General features: G+C 44.4%; 1 protein-coding gene and 1 long non-coding RNA gene across 9 annotated transcripts in view; one reads left to right on the top strand and one right to left on the bottom strand.

Annotated features, from left to right (window-relative positions):
* Positions 1-2,094: 2,094 nt before the first annotated feature.
* Positions 2,095-15,700, bottom strand: LOC140517149 (uncharacterized). Its single transcript, XR_011971494.1, has 3 exons — positions 15,622-15,700; positions 5,134-5,505; positions 2,095-2,845 (listed from the first exon to the last, which is right to left on the bottom strand). It is a non-coding gene; the product is annotated as an uncharacterized lncRNA (long non-coding RNA).
* KAT6B (lysine acetyltransferase 6B) overlaps positions 13,347-16,084 on the top strand; it is a 222,955-nt gene continuing 220,217 nt past the window's right edge. For 4 of the 8 annotated variants that reach the window (XM_072628089.1, XM_072628092.1, XM_072628085.1 and 1 more), the window contains exon 1: positions 14,492-14,591. The gene's annotated coding sequence lies outside the window, so the exon portion shown is untranslated. Of the gene's footprint in view, positions 14,264-14,491; positions 14,592-15,617; positions 15,749-16,084 lie in introns of those variants that run through there. The other 4 variants (XM_072628090.1, XM_072628083.1, XM_072628093.1 and 1 more) reach the window with 2 other exon arrangements.

Raw genomic sequence — 16,084 nt, 5'->3', positions numbered from 1 at the left:
CCTCCACCCCACCATGTTAAAGGTGGAAAAATGAGGTCTGGGGAGGTTAAGTGACGCCTAACTTCTCACAAACATCAAAGGCAGGATTTAAACCTAGTTCTCCTGGCTCCAGAACCAATGCCCTTTGCATTCTTGCCAATACCTCATTCTGCAGAAAGCAACATGGCTTTCAATTCATCTCCTGTCAGGTCAGCAGAAGTTGCCTGGTCCTGGAGAGCACCCTGGCTCTGTACTCTGAAGGCCTGAGGGTGAATCTTGACTGTTTCATATAAGAGCTCAGGTTCTTTATCAGTGAAATGAGGAAGGAACACAAAAGGTGCTAAAAGCTCTCAGATTGCACAGTCCTTACTCCAGGAGCCCTCAGCTTGGGAGTCATCAACTCCTTGCCCTTCTATGGGTGGGGAACCTGAGGCCTCAAGGTTCCATGTAGCCTTGTAGGTCCTTGGGTTGCAGGTTTTTGACTGAGTCCAAGTTTTACAGAACAAATCCTTTTATTAAGGGAATTTGTTCTGTGAAGTTTGGATTCAGTCAAAAGGCTGCACTTGAGGGTCTAGAGGGCCACAAGTAGCCTCGAGGCTGCAGGTTCCTCTCCCCCTTCTTCCTCGGATCTTCATGGTCTGATCTCTCTCCTGGTAGTGCAGATTCTCAATTACCCTCCCCCACCTCGGTTTTCAGCTTTAAACTTTTTCACCTACTTCCCAAACTGATTTGGGAGACTTCTGGGCAGGTGCTTAGGGTATGCATGCTTTAGAAATTGCTAAAGCCTGGACCTCTTGGTATAGCTGAATTGAATAATTCCACCCACATGACCGTAAGTAGGGGAACAACTGAAATACCCTTTCAGCTTCAGAACAAACCTGTAGGGAATTTTCCTTTTCTGGAGGTACTGTCCTACCCAAAATCCTAAGGAAATTGGGGGTTAGGATGAGATTTCAGGTTCCCTGTATTTTAAAAGGGTCAGTGCTCCTCTCTCCTTCTTACCCCAACAGGCATGGCATGCAAGGTCTGACATTGTTTTGTTCTGCTTCTGGATGAGGTTCTGTGAGCAGACTGTAGTTATAAATGGGTAGATAAAATAGATTAGTCTCAGTAGGGGAAAATCCCTCTTATGGGGATGGAATCTGAACCCTATCACTTCCTCTTTCATTGCTAGAATTACAAATTCTGTAGAAAAGACCTGTAACCATTGGCTAGGCCTTTTCTTACTAGTTCAAGAATAGCTCTGAGTGGCTTAAAAAAGACACCATTTAAGCAGCTGGTGTCAGCACTACAGTGATGTCAATGGAGAATGATGGATTCCTTTGGAGGAAGTAGATTTCATTTCGCTCTCCACCCCCTCCCCCCCCAATCCCAGTCACAGAGGATACTATTATGAGCATGGGGAATGTGAGTGAATGCAAGAAATACTACACATTGTGAGATATTTTTGAATTTCAGTTTTCATGAACTACATTTGTTGAGTTTTTTGTATATCAATTGTTGTGAATTATAATCTGTTGGTTTTCTAGGCTTTCAGTAAAACTTCCCTTTTGTACATCATAGACAGTTCACATGGAAATGTGGAATCATGCCCTTTTGGGTCATCAAGTGGAAAGATTTTCCCAAGTTTCTGAGGATACTGGTAGCTTGAGCTCAATGAAGCATAATATTCCCCACAAAAGGCAATCCAGGTGCTTTCTGGAACAGGTGCCCCTGGTGCAGTGGTTAGATGTGGACTGGGCAGACACAACTGGAATACATTTATTACTAGCTGGCAAGGACATGCCTTAAGAGTTACTGTGCTGTAGGGGATGAGGGCTATGTGATTCTAGTCAAGTCAAGTTACTTGTCATCTCCCAGTGCCTCAGGAAACTCTCTAGGACCATAAATTTTTAAGACAGTTCATAGGATCATAGACCTAGAGCTAAAAAAGACCATCTTGGTTATCTAAGCCTCTCGATCAGTAAACAGTAATTAAGTGCCTCTATTTGCCAGGCACTGGGAATACAAAGAAAGAAATGAGACACTTCTTGCTTCCAAGTTTACATTCTGTTAGAGAAACAACGTGAACTCCTACAAGTAGATACAAAATATAAACAAAGAAAATGTGATTTTGGAAGGGAGTTAGCAGGAGGATTGGTGACATGTGAGGATGGAGGAACTCACACTTAGATCCACTTCTGAAGAAAGCAAGGGGTTCTAGGAGGCTGAGGTAAGGAGATGAGGGCATGCCAGGCATAAGGACCAGTCTGGACAAAGGCAAGGGAGTGGGAGATGGAGTGATATGTTTGAGGAACAGTAATCAATCAATGAATAATCAAGTTTTTTTCAAATAAATTTTACTGATATCTTTTTTCATCACCTCCTTTATGCCTCTTCATTGACCCTCACATCGGACCATTTATTATAACAAAGGCCTTTTTATCAAAGAAAAAAGAGGAAGAAGTCAACAAGTAGTTGTTAAGCACTTACCATGTGCCAAGCACTGTGCTAGGTGCTGGTAATACAAAAACAATGAATGAATACTTGAAAGAGGCTAAGAAGGCCTGTCTGGAACACAGAGTGCATGAAGGAGAGAAATATATAAAGTAATAAGCTTGGGAAGGCATGTGGAACCAGATTGTGAAATGTCTGAAATGCCAAGGAGGAGTGGCAAAGGGAGAGGCTAGAACCTCTGGGGCAGAGGGGCCAGCCTGTATTATAGGACTGTTGCTCTGGCAGCTTCTTGAAGTAGGGATTGGAGAGGAGTGAAAACACTTGCTCAAGGTTATACATGTCAAAAATCACAGACTTTGGTTGCTGATCTGCACAATGGTGAGTCTTCTCCCTGGGGGTGCCATACACAGATGAAATCACGGGTTCAGACCTAAAATAAAGATAATTTTACAACAATGGCAAATCTTGGGCTATTTTCATATTTTAAAAGTAATTATCCCCTTCATATAAAATAACATGTAAATTCATGTCTGAATCTCAGTAAAGGGATGATTTTCTGTTCACATGTAAAAACAAGCAGAAATAGAAATTTGATGTGTAATTCCTCTTCCCAAAATGTGGCCTTCACCCTGCAAATATCATTGATGGGGAAAAGGTGCTGTATTTAAATGGGAAAGATATCAGGAAGGAAGACCTGAAGCTTTTCTTTAAACAATTCACATTAAACTATGTTTAGCCAGTCACTGGAATTACCATTTTCTTCTGTTTGATTATTAATGCCTGGGTTGTAAAAGAATAGGGGATCCCCAGACTGAGGGGCAGATAATAAGAGTTATCAGTACAGAACTGAGCTGTGCCCTGAAGCTAAGGGCAATGTCCTACTGTTCACTCTGAGGACTTTCTAGTTTCCCCCCCTTCCAAGGTTATTTTTCTGTGAGATTTAATCCCATCTTAGAGGGGGAAATGGTAGTACTGTATTTTGGAGGCTCTTGTCTGTCAGCTGGAATGAGTGCAGGGTCCTATGGGAATCCTGCCAGATTCTTGGTGTCAGTTTATACCTGCCAGGGAGCCCGACAGCTATGCAGAGGTGCCAGCCATCTCTCTCGGAAATGAAGTTTCCAGTTGCACTCCACCATATTCAACAGCAACACCTTGGTGGTAGTGATACAGAAGGAGCCCAAGCCCTGCCCTATAAGGGTGTTGGCAGCTCTCAATAGAACAGATATTTAAACAAGGGAAAATGGTGGTCTCAAGTACTGGACATTTTGCAAACTCATTTGTAGGGTGACTGAAGCAGGCTAGGAGGTAGAAAGGAAACTCTAGTATGATTAACCAGGGCATCAGGGAGGGAAAAAATGAGAAGGGACCTTCTGTAAAAGCCTAATTCATTGGGAGAGTTTTGTGTGCCTGACAGCAGCCCTTCTGCAAGGTGAATTCTTTCATAAAGGGCCTCATTCACAGTCTGCCAAGACATCCATGACCTATTCTCGAATTCACACAAAAATTAAAAGAAAAACAACAGCCTGGCTAATTTAGCAACTTGCAAGATGCAGCTGGTGCTACTGTTTGCACAAAAATTGGCCTGCTCCTTCCCACCCCCACCCCCACCAGTCCAATAGCCTACACCTCCCCACCCCCAACCTTTTCGATATGTTTTTCTTAGTTATTTTGTATCCTACAGCACCAGCGTGATTGTGACAACTGACTGACTAAGCTGGCACTGTGGGATACAGAATAACAAAGGCGTAATGTATCAGGATGGCAAGGGACTGGGGCCTGTGTGGGAAAGGCACACAGAACAGCAACAGGGTTGGTCGAGTTCAGCAGTGAGATCAGCTGAGAGATTTGGAACATTTAAAAATAATAATAATTTGAGTACAAACTAAATGAAAGGCTTCTGTAGGCCAGGATGCATTTCTTCTTGGTATACTGGTGGGCTGGCTGCTTTGCACCTGCCAGTGGCAGAGAGCTCTTTGGAGACTTGGCTTGGTGGTCTCACTGGGCTGCTCTCTCTCCTTGAACAGTCTGAGATACAAAGTCCTGTTTATGACAATTACCTTCAAATACCTTTTAACACTGGGATTAAAAAATCTTGTTTAAGATCACTACTTTCACCAATTTTTCCAGGTACCTCCCTGGAGAGGATATGCAGCACCTTCTGTTTGACCATCAAATAGCTGTGTTTTCTGGCCAGTAGATGGGGCCTCCTGGGTGCTACTTTCAGCTCCATGGCAGACTTTCTGATGGGTTGGTTTGAGATATAAAGACAAGCAGTTTTGCACCACTTTATTCCTCACGCTGGTCACCCATGAATGGCAGCTCAGCCCATCTAGTTGTCTTTATAGCAAGAGCTGTGTTGATACTGAATGAATATGCACTGGCTGCTTTGGGAGGAGGAAAGGGCAGAGGGCATGTGCTTCAATTACATGGCTTATTTTGTCTCCCTCTTTACAAACTCATCTTCTGTGGAGCTGGGCCCATGGCTGGCAGCTTCTGCAGCTTTTAAACTTACTTAGCAGCTGCCTGACTGCCCTATCAACAAGCCTGGGAAGGCCAAATTCAGTTATACTCAAAAGTGACTGGCCATGAGCCCAATATACACATAAACTGACATGTAGATTGTCAGTCAAACCCAACCCCCACCTTCCCTACCTTTCCTCAGGATCTGACTTTTCCTTAAATGACTCTAAAGTTAAATAAGTGGGTTGTGGTGCTCACCAGGGCCAGATCCTAGTGAAACTGATCAAGGGCAACAATTATGACCACAGTCCTTCACTATCCTGTTGCCATCCATTCACCCTGCAGAGCATGAAACTTCTCCTATTATTATCCAAGTTGTTGAAGGGAGGCAGATGCAACCTATAGCGGGGCATCCATAAGGAGATCTGCTTGTGGTCTGGTCTGGAGAAAGAAGTAAATGCAACATCCTCTTCTTCAGAAACAAATTCCAGTTTGATAATTTCTCCAGGATGAGGGAATAGGGTTTAGCAGTTGGGAAACAGGATTTGTTTGGACTGTGGGCAGAACTCTCTCCTCTTAAGAACTGACAACTCGATATGCCCAAAGGAAATAGCAGAAGGAAACTTGAACCTAGAAAAAAAAAAGTCAGCTCATAATCAAGGGAGAGTTAATTACTTGGAAGCTAACAAGGTCAAGTTGAGATGTTCAAATGGCCTGGCTTTCATTCTCCTCTCTTTTCAGGTGAAAAACCCAGCAGGGTTCTAGCTAGATTCTTAGATGCATGTACAGTTCCCAGATTATAGTAGCTTTTATTTGCTTGGAGAAATTTATCCCCACTCATTTTCAGGCTCATTCTTTTCTTCATGAGTGATGCACAGTATTGCTATGGTTAGTGTTAAAAAAAAAAGTAAAGGAAGAGGGAACTAGAGCTAATGTTGATGGCAAATTTACATAATATCCCCAAGTCCTAAAGTCTAACATTTCCTAGAATTAGAACTCAAGTCATGGGCAAATTCAGCTATAGTACTTACGAAAAAGATGTAAATATAATTGCTTTTACCAAAATATCTCTAGCCTTCCCAAAAATTGCCTTCTTTTACTATACATATCTTGTATGTACCAAATTATTTCCACATTATCTTTCCAACTACAAAGTATGTTCATGTGCGTGTGCATGCACACACACATACACACAGAGCACACACTTAACAACTTGTAAACAAGCTAAAATTTTGCATAGCTCAACAGTGATATCTAAAAATTGCAAATGAATACTAGCTACCCAGTCATAAGCATAGTCTACAGTAAAAGAGAAAAATCACTGGATATGGAACTAAAGGACCTATTTAAATCTTGCCTTTGTTACATACTACCTGTGTAACCTTGGACATGTCACTTAACCACTCTAAGCCTCAGTTTCCTCATCCTGAAAATGAAAGGCTAGATGGCTTCTTGTGTCTTAGGCAGGTGAGTGGTACAGTAGATAGAAAAATGGACCTGGGATCAGTAAGACCTAGGTTCAAATGTGGCCTCAGCCACTTACTACCTGTGAGATCCTGGGCAAGTCACTTAATCTCTCTCAGCCTCAGAGACCTCATCTATAAAATGGGATAACAGTACCTACCTTGCAAGGTAGTTGTGAGGATCAGTTGAGATAACATTTGTTAAAGTGCTTGACACATGGTAGGAACCATTAAAATGTTTATTCCCTTCCCCTATGCCCCTTCTAGCTTTATGATCCTATGACTTTTAAAACTTCTCATTAAAACAATGAGAAAACTAAAATGGAAAAAGGAGTTAAACCTAATCAAATACCCAGAGGAGGCTCAATGGAGTTGAAAAGGTTTGGGGACATTTAGGATTCACTTCTTTTAAAAAATGAGAGTAGAAGATATCAATTAAAAATCTACACTTATTACTACCAAAAAAGGGGCAGATGTGACTATCAATCAGTCAATAGTCAATAAACATTTATGTCAGGCACTATGCTAAGTACTAGACATACAAAGAGGCAAAAGACAGTCCCTGCCTTCAAAGGAGCTCACAACGTAATAAGGGAGACAACATACAAACAAGCTATATACAGGATAATCAACTGAGGGAAGGCACTAGAATTAAGAGGGACTGAGAAAGGATTCCTATAGAAGATAGGATTTTATCTGGGACTTGAAGGGAAGTGGAGATGAAGAGGGGGAGAATTCTAGGTATAGGGGAGCAACTAGCAAAATCCCCCAAATCTAGAGATGGAATGTCTTTTTGAGGAAGAGCAGAGGCCAGTATCACTGGATCAAAGTGTATGTAGGGGAGTATAAGGTATAAGAAGAAGGTGGGGTGGGATTTGGGCATAGGTTATGCATGGCTCTGAATGCCAAACATAGGATCAATATGATTAGACAATAATCTAGTCATGTGGATTCAGAAAGGTTGAATAGTCAGAATTAAGGAGGAGTTGTGAATGGTTCAGTGTCAGTTCCATTGCAGCACATCAGGCTCTGCACATTGAATATTTTTACTCAATGACTTCAATAAAGGTGATCAGATTTGCAGATCACACCATGCTGGGAGGGATAGGTAGCATAAAGGATCCAACACAGAAGCAGGATCCAAAAGATCTTGTCAAACTAGAGCATTGTGCTAAATGTAAAAACATGAAATTCAACAGGGATAAATGAAAAGTCTTGCACTTAAGGGTACAAGCAATCCTCTCAGATGTAGTTTCATCTCTAAAATGGGGATAATAATAGCACCTCCAGCACAGGGTTATTGTGTATACCAAATGAAGTAACATGTAAAGCATTTAAAGCACTAAGTAAATATTATCTATTACTATAGTAAGCCCTTAATAAATGCTTACTAAATGAGTGACTCTCTTAAAAGAACCTATCGACACAGCACAAACGGAATGAGTGGAGAATGTCTACTGGCCAGAGTATGGTTTGCACCTGGAGAGGGATTCCATAGAGCTGGTCATCTTGGAGAGATATCCTACAATCAATGAGCAGATATCAGGACTGGAGGAAGTGAGTAGGTTGGATTGTATTTGGGAAATGGTGCAGAATTTTCAATGACCCTGTTTTTTTTTCCCTTCGAGGGGAAAGAGAATCAGACCTATTACTTCATTAGTATTGGGAGCACCTGATAAGGAACTCCCTCCCCTAATGCAGGTCACCATTCACTTTGCAATATCGAGTTTTAGAGTGCTCTGCAGCACTGAGAGACTGTGACTTGCCCAGGGTTGCATGCCCAGAAAGGAGCAGAGGTGGTAAGTAAGGTCAAGTATGGAAGACTTTCCATCCACTACACATCCTGAGTTGTGCCAACAAATGAACCCTCTGCATCTTATATTGCCTCTATTCCTAAAAAACAAAAGCCTATCCCTTTAACACTGACATTCTTTTAGTAATTCTAGCTGGCTGCAATCATGGACTATTATGGTCTCTGAGGAATCAAAATGGCAAGTTCACTTACAGGGCAATGGAGGTGCATGAGACATATACAACTGCAGCACGTTGTCAGCAATGAATTTTTGTGTACAAAATGGCACTGAAGATACCAGTGAGTCATATGACTAGAAAAAGATGGGCTGCCTATGTATTCTCCTATGATCAAGGAGCTACAAATGTATTGTGATAATGCATCTCATGATACATTAATACTTGTGTAATTTTTTAAAGGGAGAGGATTAAATAAGTTTAAAAGAAATTAAAACTTGTTTTACTAAATATAATTTCTAAAAATTATCACTTATTAATAACTTATTTAAGTTTCTTTGTAATCAGCCTTCCTTCTCTTTAGTAATTTTTGCTTTTCCTCCACTGCCATTTCTGGCTACCCTTTGCAACTTGTTAGTACTTTCCAGTGAAGAAGTTCCTCAGTATGTGGAATGAGTAGAAGTCTTGTGAAATAACAGTTCTCTAATTTTTTGGTCTCAGGACTTCCTTACAGCTTTTGTTTATACAAACTATGTCTATCAATATTTTCCATATTAGATATTAAAATAGATAAATTTTAAAATACCTGTTCATTCAAAACATCAATAATAAATTGATATATATTAGCATGTAAATAACATATTTTTATGAGATTTTCCTAAACAAAGAAGTTAGTGAGAAGTAGCACTATTTTACATATTTTCACAAAACTCTTTAATGTCTGCCTTAATAGAAGACAGCTGGATTCTCATATCTGCTTCTGCATTCAATCTGTTGTGATATGTTGTTTTGATTGAAGTATATGAAGAAAATCTGGCCTCACACAAATATGTAGCTGGAAAAGGGAGGACTGTTTTAATACACAAATAACATCGTAGTATTATGATGAAAACTGTTTTGACCCTACAGACTTCCTGAAAGGGTTTTAGGAAGAGAGACAAGGGTCTATGGACCACACTATGGGAATTGCTTTTGGGGGAGATATAAGAGGTCAACAAAGGACCAGATGATGAGAAGGAAATGTATTGGTGGAAGGAGCATCCACATGGATCACAGAACTAATGAAATAGCGCAGTAATTAATTCAGAGTGTTTAAGACATTGAGGATAGGAATATTCACTGGTGGAGAGAGCATCAACTTTGATAAGTTCACAGATATTTGAAGTGTTTTTATGTGTGTGTATACACACTGTGCACATACATACATGCATTCACATATATTTCCACTGAGGACCAAACAAGAGGAAATCAGGTTAGATATAATGAAAACAATTTTTTAAATAGATTTTTATTTATTTTGTTTTTAACATCACCTAGATTTTTCTGTATATTCTTCCCCCCCTTCTGAGAGAGCGATCTCTTATAGCAAAGTTTTGTGGTGTTTTTTTAAAAGAGAAAATCATCAAAACGAACACATCAAAAACAAATTCTGATGTCATCTGTAATGTTCTGAATCTGTGGACCCCCATCTCTCAAAGCAGGGCAGTGTGTGTGTGTGTACTTTGTTTAAGAAATTTAATAGTGATGGACTAACATGAAATAGGCAGCCTACCCCTTCTTACTACAGAAGAGAGTGAACTGTCAATATAATAGGCAGATGCTCATGTTTTCTCAGAGACAGTTTAATCTAGTACCAAAGACTAGTTGCCCATAGTTTCTTATGATTGAATTGTCCTATGCCAAACAAGCTTCTGCAACCCTCAAAAAAAAAAAAAAGAAAGAAAAGTTTTTCTAGAGGTATAGACAATTCCTAACTAGTTTTCAGATTCATATCCTCCTCCCATCCCCTTTGGTTAGACATGAGTAGTTTCTCCCACCTGCTGCCAATGAATTTTTCTTTAGATACCAGAAAGGGGGGAGGTCTAATACATCCTTTATCTAGAAAAAGTTACAAATTCATCATATTGATTGAATGATAAGGCAGCTAGATGGTACAAAAGATTGAGTGCAGCACCTGGAGTCAGAGAGACTTTAAATTATCTCAGATACTTCTGTCATCCTGGTCAAGTTACTTAATCTTTCTCAGTTTCCTCATCTGTAAAATGGAGATAATAACAGTACTTACTTGTCAAGGTTGATTGTAAGAATCAAATGAAATAGCATATAAAAAAGACTTGGCAAACCTTAAAGTGCTATATGTAAATACTGCTATGATTATTATCAATTGGTCAGTTCAATAAAATTATAAGGTTGAATAACTTTTCCCCTTGAGTTGACTGGAATGGCCACTCATTTTGGTGACTCTGCTACCTGACAGAATTAACTAAGCATATCATTTTGACCTGTTACAGAATTAGCCTTGTGATTAAAAATATGAAATTCAGTATTGGAACTTGCACAGGAGATCTGGACAAAACTCCTTTAAATAACTAGTTGAACATCATCAAATATTGTGCCCTCTAGCATGACACTGTTCTAAGCATTTTTAAACACCAATTTGGCTTTTTAAAGGGTACATATAGACAATTTGTGCCCAACCTGTGATAGAGTCTTCTGAGTTGGAACTGGTATGATCAGCCCCAGCTTGTGATGTCATTTTGGTTCTCTTCGAGAACAAAGAAAAAACAACAACAGTTTGGCCACTCTAGAGACAGACTTTCTATTCAGGGAGATGGCAAACTATGGATTTGTTAATGCTACAATATTTATCAGATGGTTGTTTGCCTAACACACCCCCAAAGCAAACAGATCTAAACAGAAAAGATCAAGTCATCACCATTTCCTTAGGAGACTACTTCATTTTCTTCAATGCATTCTGTTTACTACTCAGGTCTCTGGTACCAATATAACACACCGAGAGCCAGATGACAGCTTACTTCAGGGCCCCTTGATTTTGTTGCTGTGGGTACTTGCTCCACAGACTGCAACTCCAGTGTGATTAAGATGGACTTTGATGGTTACTGTGGCCAAAGAAGCCATCATCCCGCCCCAATCTGCTAACAAGTAGATTTGAATTTAGCTTGAATAACAATCGTCCTTGAATCTAAAATCAGACTTTTCAAGTTGGTAGAATACACCAGAACTTGCACAACACTGGCCTTTAAGAACCTAGGGGTCATTTTTATACCAAAGTAAGATATCAGAATAGAAACAGAAATTTTTCATTGAGTGAGCTGAATAACCCAAGTTATAGACCTGACATCAAGAATACAAAGGGAGCAGGCTCAAAACAGAATAGACTTCTGGTCTCAATCTGAGGGGGAGGGGCAGAGGGAGGACTGTAGAGAACTTGCGGGTCTTGAACCATATTTTAGCTTTTTATTTTGAAGTTTCATATGCTAACTTTGTAATTACGTTGTTCAGCTCAGCAAAAAAAAAGCTGAGATACAGCTGATAAGCGAGGGGCCTTACAAAATAAAGTGACAGCATACTGAATGTCTCTTAAATTTCTTTTCTTATCCTACTTATCTGCTGAGCCAGTGGAGCCATTTTTAAAGGGCAACTAATGCTGAGTTTGTGACAAAGTAACATTCTTTTTCCTTGCCATACCCCTGATGGAAGAACATTGTAACAAACAGAGGAAACATAAATCCAGGTGAAAAGAGTCACCCTATGCTCATGTCTAGATGAAGAGTACATTTATGCTAATACGGTCCATTTTCTCTAAGGGGTCTATTTGCTCCTGATGCGCACTAAGAATCCATGCAGATAATTCATTAGTGATAAGGGCTGTTAGATGCTCATAGATCCCTGCAATTCAATGGATAAAAATATCCTAAACTTGGATTTGGTTTTTGTTTTCGGTTGCTTCTTTAACATATTTTAGCTCGAAATTTACAGATATTAGGATTTATCAGTTTTTAATTAAAATATTCTTTAGTTTTATTGAAAAATAAAATTCAGTCTGGGATGGGCGGGGGGAGGGGGAGAGGGAGAGGGATAATTCACAAAGTAAACTGCATCCAAAAAACAGAACAGAGAGAGGAAAGAAATATAATGTTGAGGAAGGCAATTCAGTCAGGGTTAGAGTTAGGGTTGTAAGTTTACTTTGGTGACCTCTCCTAATATTAAAGATTCTAGCACCTGTGCTATGAAAAAACCTCCCAACAACCTTGTAAATACCTTTGTCTTGGAAATATCTAAATGAACTACCTGGAGTTATGAACTAATAGCTCATAACACTTAACTGTAAGCAAAATACTAGAGATATGAAATATAAAAGGAGTTAGGGGTAAACATCTGAGGGCATCAAACCTATTTGTTTTCATCACTCAGGTAACTCAAAAGTAGTCAAGCAGATTGTTAAGCTTTTCCACAATGTTTTGCTTTCCAGACAGCCCTTGAGTACCAAGTTTCAATCTAAAGAGTTGGGTTTTTTTTTTTAACCAGTAACCAAGTAATAAACTGCCTATAAAAGGAAGGGGGGGAGAGGTTTATAATGGAAATTGTGACAACATTGAGTATAGTATTACAGCTCTTACACCACCTCCTCCCTCTTTCTACACACCCTCCCTCTTCTCACTCTTACTACGATTTTTTCCTCTCCTTTGTAACACCTTTCTCATCTTGCTTGGTAGTATGGAAGAAATAGCATATTAAAAATAAAACTTTTTAAAAGGTAAATAGTGTATGTAGTTTGTACTCTGCCTTTGATAATGCCGTGCTTTTCTCTCCCTCTCCTGAGGGTTTGAGAGTTGAGATTAAGCTTCTTATACTCTATGAAGCCCCATAATACTATAGGTACTTAATAAAGACAGTTTGGTCATGAATTGAGAAAACAATCAAGTTTCTTCGCTAACAGAATTTGTGAGCTTTTTCCGGACATAAAACTTAAGACAGGTCAACTAGAGATCTGCGGCATTTTCCTCACTATCTCGTCCAAAAGATCTAGACTACCACACCGACTCGAGATTCACCATTACATCCGAGCTTCAACTTCGGTCTTCAATCAACAGGTGGCATTCCATCTACATAACCTTTCGTAACTCCCCCCACACCCCTTTTCACTAACCCTATCCTGATGATGCTTACTCACGACTTGACCAAACTTCTGTAAAAGACATTTTTTTTTGAGGGGGAGAAAATCCTTCCTGATTTTCGTGTTTCCCCCTCTCAGGGGCAATCCCATTCCTGAGAGCACCTGGGAAAAATCAGTGCCGGAATGAAGTTCTCCGCATAGGAAACGCGGGCTAGGAAGGAGAGGGAAGTATTGTGGATACAGTGGGATGTGAAAATGACCTTTTCCCAGTTGTCACAGAACACCTTATTCCCTTCATTGTGTGCAGGGCTTCAAGTTTATGTGAAGGGGACCATAGCAAACCTCGACTTCTTAACCGACCTCTTTGCAGGTTCCGGATTGGAAAGAGAGCGAGGGGCATAAAAGGGGCCCCACAGCTGCACAGTTCACCCCAAGCCCAGTCAGATCAGCCTTTCCCCCTCAACGGTGCCCCTTCGGTAAAGCTCATTCCAAACTGAGAGCATCTGGAGCGGAGGTGGGGCAGGAAGGGGAGAGGGGCTCCCCAGCCTCTAACAATCCCAAGAATAACAGGGCCAGAGTCCTTGGGTTGGAGTTGGGGGCGTGTGAGTTGGATGGGTGGGGGTGTCTCCTTCCAGCCCCAGATTAATTTGCACCGCCCCCCCACAACCCCCCCCGCAGGAGATGCCGCCGGGGCGCCCTTTCCGCAGTTGCTACATGTCATTGCTCCCTCCCCCGCCTGTCAAAGCAGACCCGGAGCCCCAGCTCCCCCGGCGCCCCCAAATGCCAGCAGCTCCCCCCTCCGAAGTTTTGGGCGCGAGGGCCGCTGGGGGTGGGTGGGGACGGCGTCTGTCACAGCCCTGGCCCGGCCGACCAGCACGTTCACCTCTCTCTCGGTGGCTCCGGGTGTCCGCATCCTCCCGCGGGCACCAGTCACCCTCCCTCTCCTGCCCTCCCTCCTTCCCCTCCCCCCGCAGGCCGTCCCAGCTCCCCGAGGCGCAGGAGTGAGCGGAGCCCCCGGGGCGGGGAGGAGCGGCCGCAGGTACCCCGGGGCGGGCGGGGACGGGGAGCGGGGCGGGCGGGGTCCGGGCTGCGCCCCCAGCCCGGCCGGGCGGGGGGGAGAGGGGCTGGGCGGCGCTGCCTCGGGCTCTGTGCGCTGCAGCCCGAAGCCGAGGAGCAGGAGGAGCAGGAGGAGGAGGAGGAAAAAGAGGAGGAGGAGGAGGAGGAGGCGGCGGGTCCCGGGTGGGGGGAGTGCAGCGCTGCGGACCCGGGCGGCTGGTAAAGGACGAGGCGGAGGCTGAGGAAGGAAGCAGGGAGACCCGGCTACAGCAACAAAGGGCAGCGAGCGATTGGCCGGGGCCGGAGACGAGGTCAGCTGGGGGCTGGGGTGGCTAGAGCCCGCGATGGAGATTGCACGTGCTTGCAGACACGGGCGAGTGCCGAGCTGGAGGTGCACGCCCGGAGGGGTAGGGGGGCGCGCCCCCTCGGGAGGGGACGTAGAGAGGGTAGTGACATCGCTCCGCCAGCACCAAGCCCGGGGAGAGCAGCTCGGAGGGTGTGTGGGGGGAAAGGATGCGAGCCCAGAGGCGGGCGAGTGATCGCCCAAGACCGGAGGGGGGACTGAAGGGGGGGCGGGTGGCGAGTGTGGAAGGGGGCGGGTTGGAGCGCTCCGGAAGGCACGCCCGTCCGCGCGTTCCACCGCAGAAGCTGGCGCCCGAGAACCTCGAATTTTAACTTCTCGTCCCCGCCCGCCCGCGCGCGCGCGCCCGCCCCCACCCCTAAATCCTGCGGCCGCCGCCAGCGATCAGCTCTCACACAAACTTTAGCTGCGGGCTAGGGGGATTGTAGGCGAGCTGGAGGGGGTAGGGTGTAGGGGGAATGGGGAGGTGTTGGTGGAGGTGACGGTGATTGACGTCTCCAGCAGCCAATAAGGTCAAGCACTCCTCCTAAGAAATGGCCTAATCTGTTTCTGGCGTTAGAGGGGGCGGGGAGATGGAGGCGGAGGTGGTGCAGTGGCTGGGCAAAAGAGAGAGGTTCGGCCAATAGGTGCGGGGAAGAGTGGCCCAAGCGTGCTGCTGATTGGTGGTGGCAGCGGATCCTCCCTGGGGGCGGTACCCAAGGGGGAGGACGATGGGTCGAAGGGCGTGCCTATGCGGAGAGCAGATGACCGGCAGGAGCCTGCCCCAATGGGCTGCAGGTTGTTTAGTGGGCGGGTGATGGACAGACACTTAGGCCAACGGGTGGCCTCGGGAGTCAATGGTATTGTCCAATGGAGCGTCCACGGGGCGGGGCGGTGGCGCGGGTTTAATGAGACTCCATTGGGCTGTAATCAGTGTCATGTCGGATTCATGTCAACGACAACAACAGGGGGACACAAAATGGCGGCGGCTTAGCTCCTACCCCTGGCGGCGTCGGCAGCGGTGGCGGCGGCAGTGCCACTTCCCTCAGGCAGCAGCCGCGGCTTCTTCCTCAGGCGGGGGCAGCGCCCCCGGCAGGCGTGGTGGTGGCGGCGGCAGCAGGCGCCCAGGTCTGTCACCCGCCCCCCACTCCAGCGCGCCCCCAGGGGGAGGAGACTGGGGGGGTAGGGAGAGGGCGCGCGATGCCCCTCCCACAGGCCCCTGCGCGAGGGTCACCGCGGGGCCGCTTGAGGTCAGGCTGTCCCTGAGCGTGACGGTAGGGGGCGGGAGGATCGGGGAGGGAGAGGCCCCGCCCTCTTGCACGAGCCTCAAGGGCGGGGCGTGAGCCTCGCAGGGGCGGGGCGAGAGTAAGGGGGCGGGGTTCTCGAATCCGGGAGGCTGGAGCTGCTGGCCTGGGAGGGTTTTTTTGAAGAGGAGCGTGATGGGGTGTTTGGGGGAAGCTCCGC

The sequence above is a fragment of the Notamacropus eugenii genome, chromosome 1 (assembly GCF_028372415.1).
Source record: "Notamacropus eugenii isolate mMacEug1 chromosome 1, mMacEug1.pri_v2, whole genome shotgun sequence".
NCBI classification, from domain to species: Eukaryota; Metazoa; Chordata; class Mammalia; order Diprotodontia; family Macropodidae; genus Notamacropus; species Notamacropus eugenii.
Note: the sequence above shows the minus strand (reverse complement) of the source record. Positions and strands in the feature narration are given on the sequence as shown.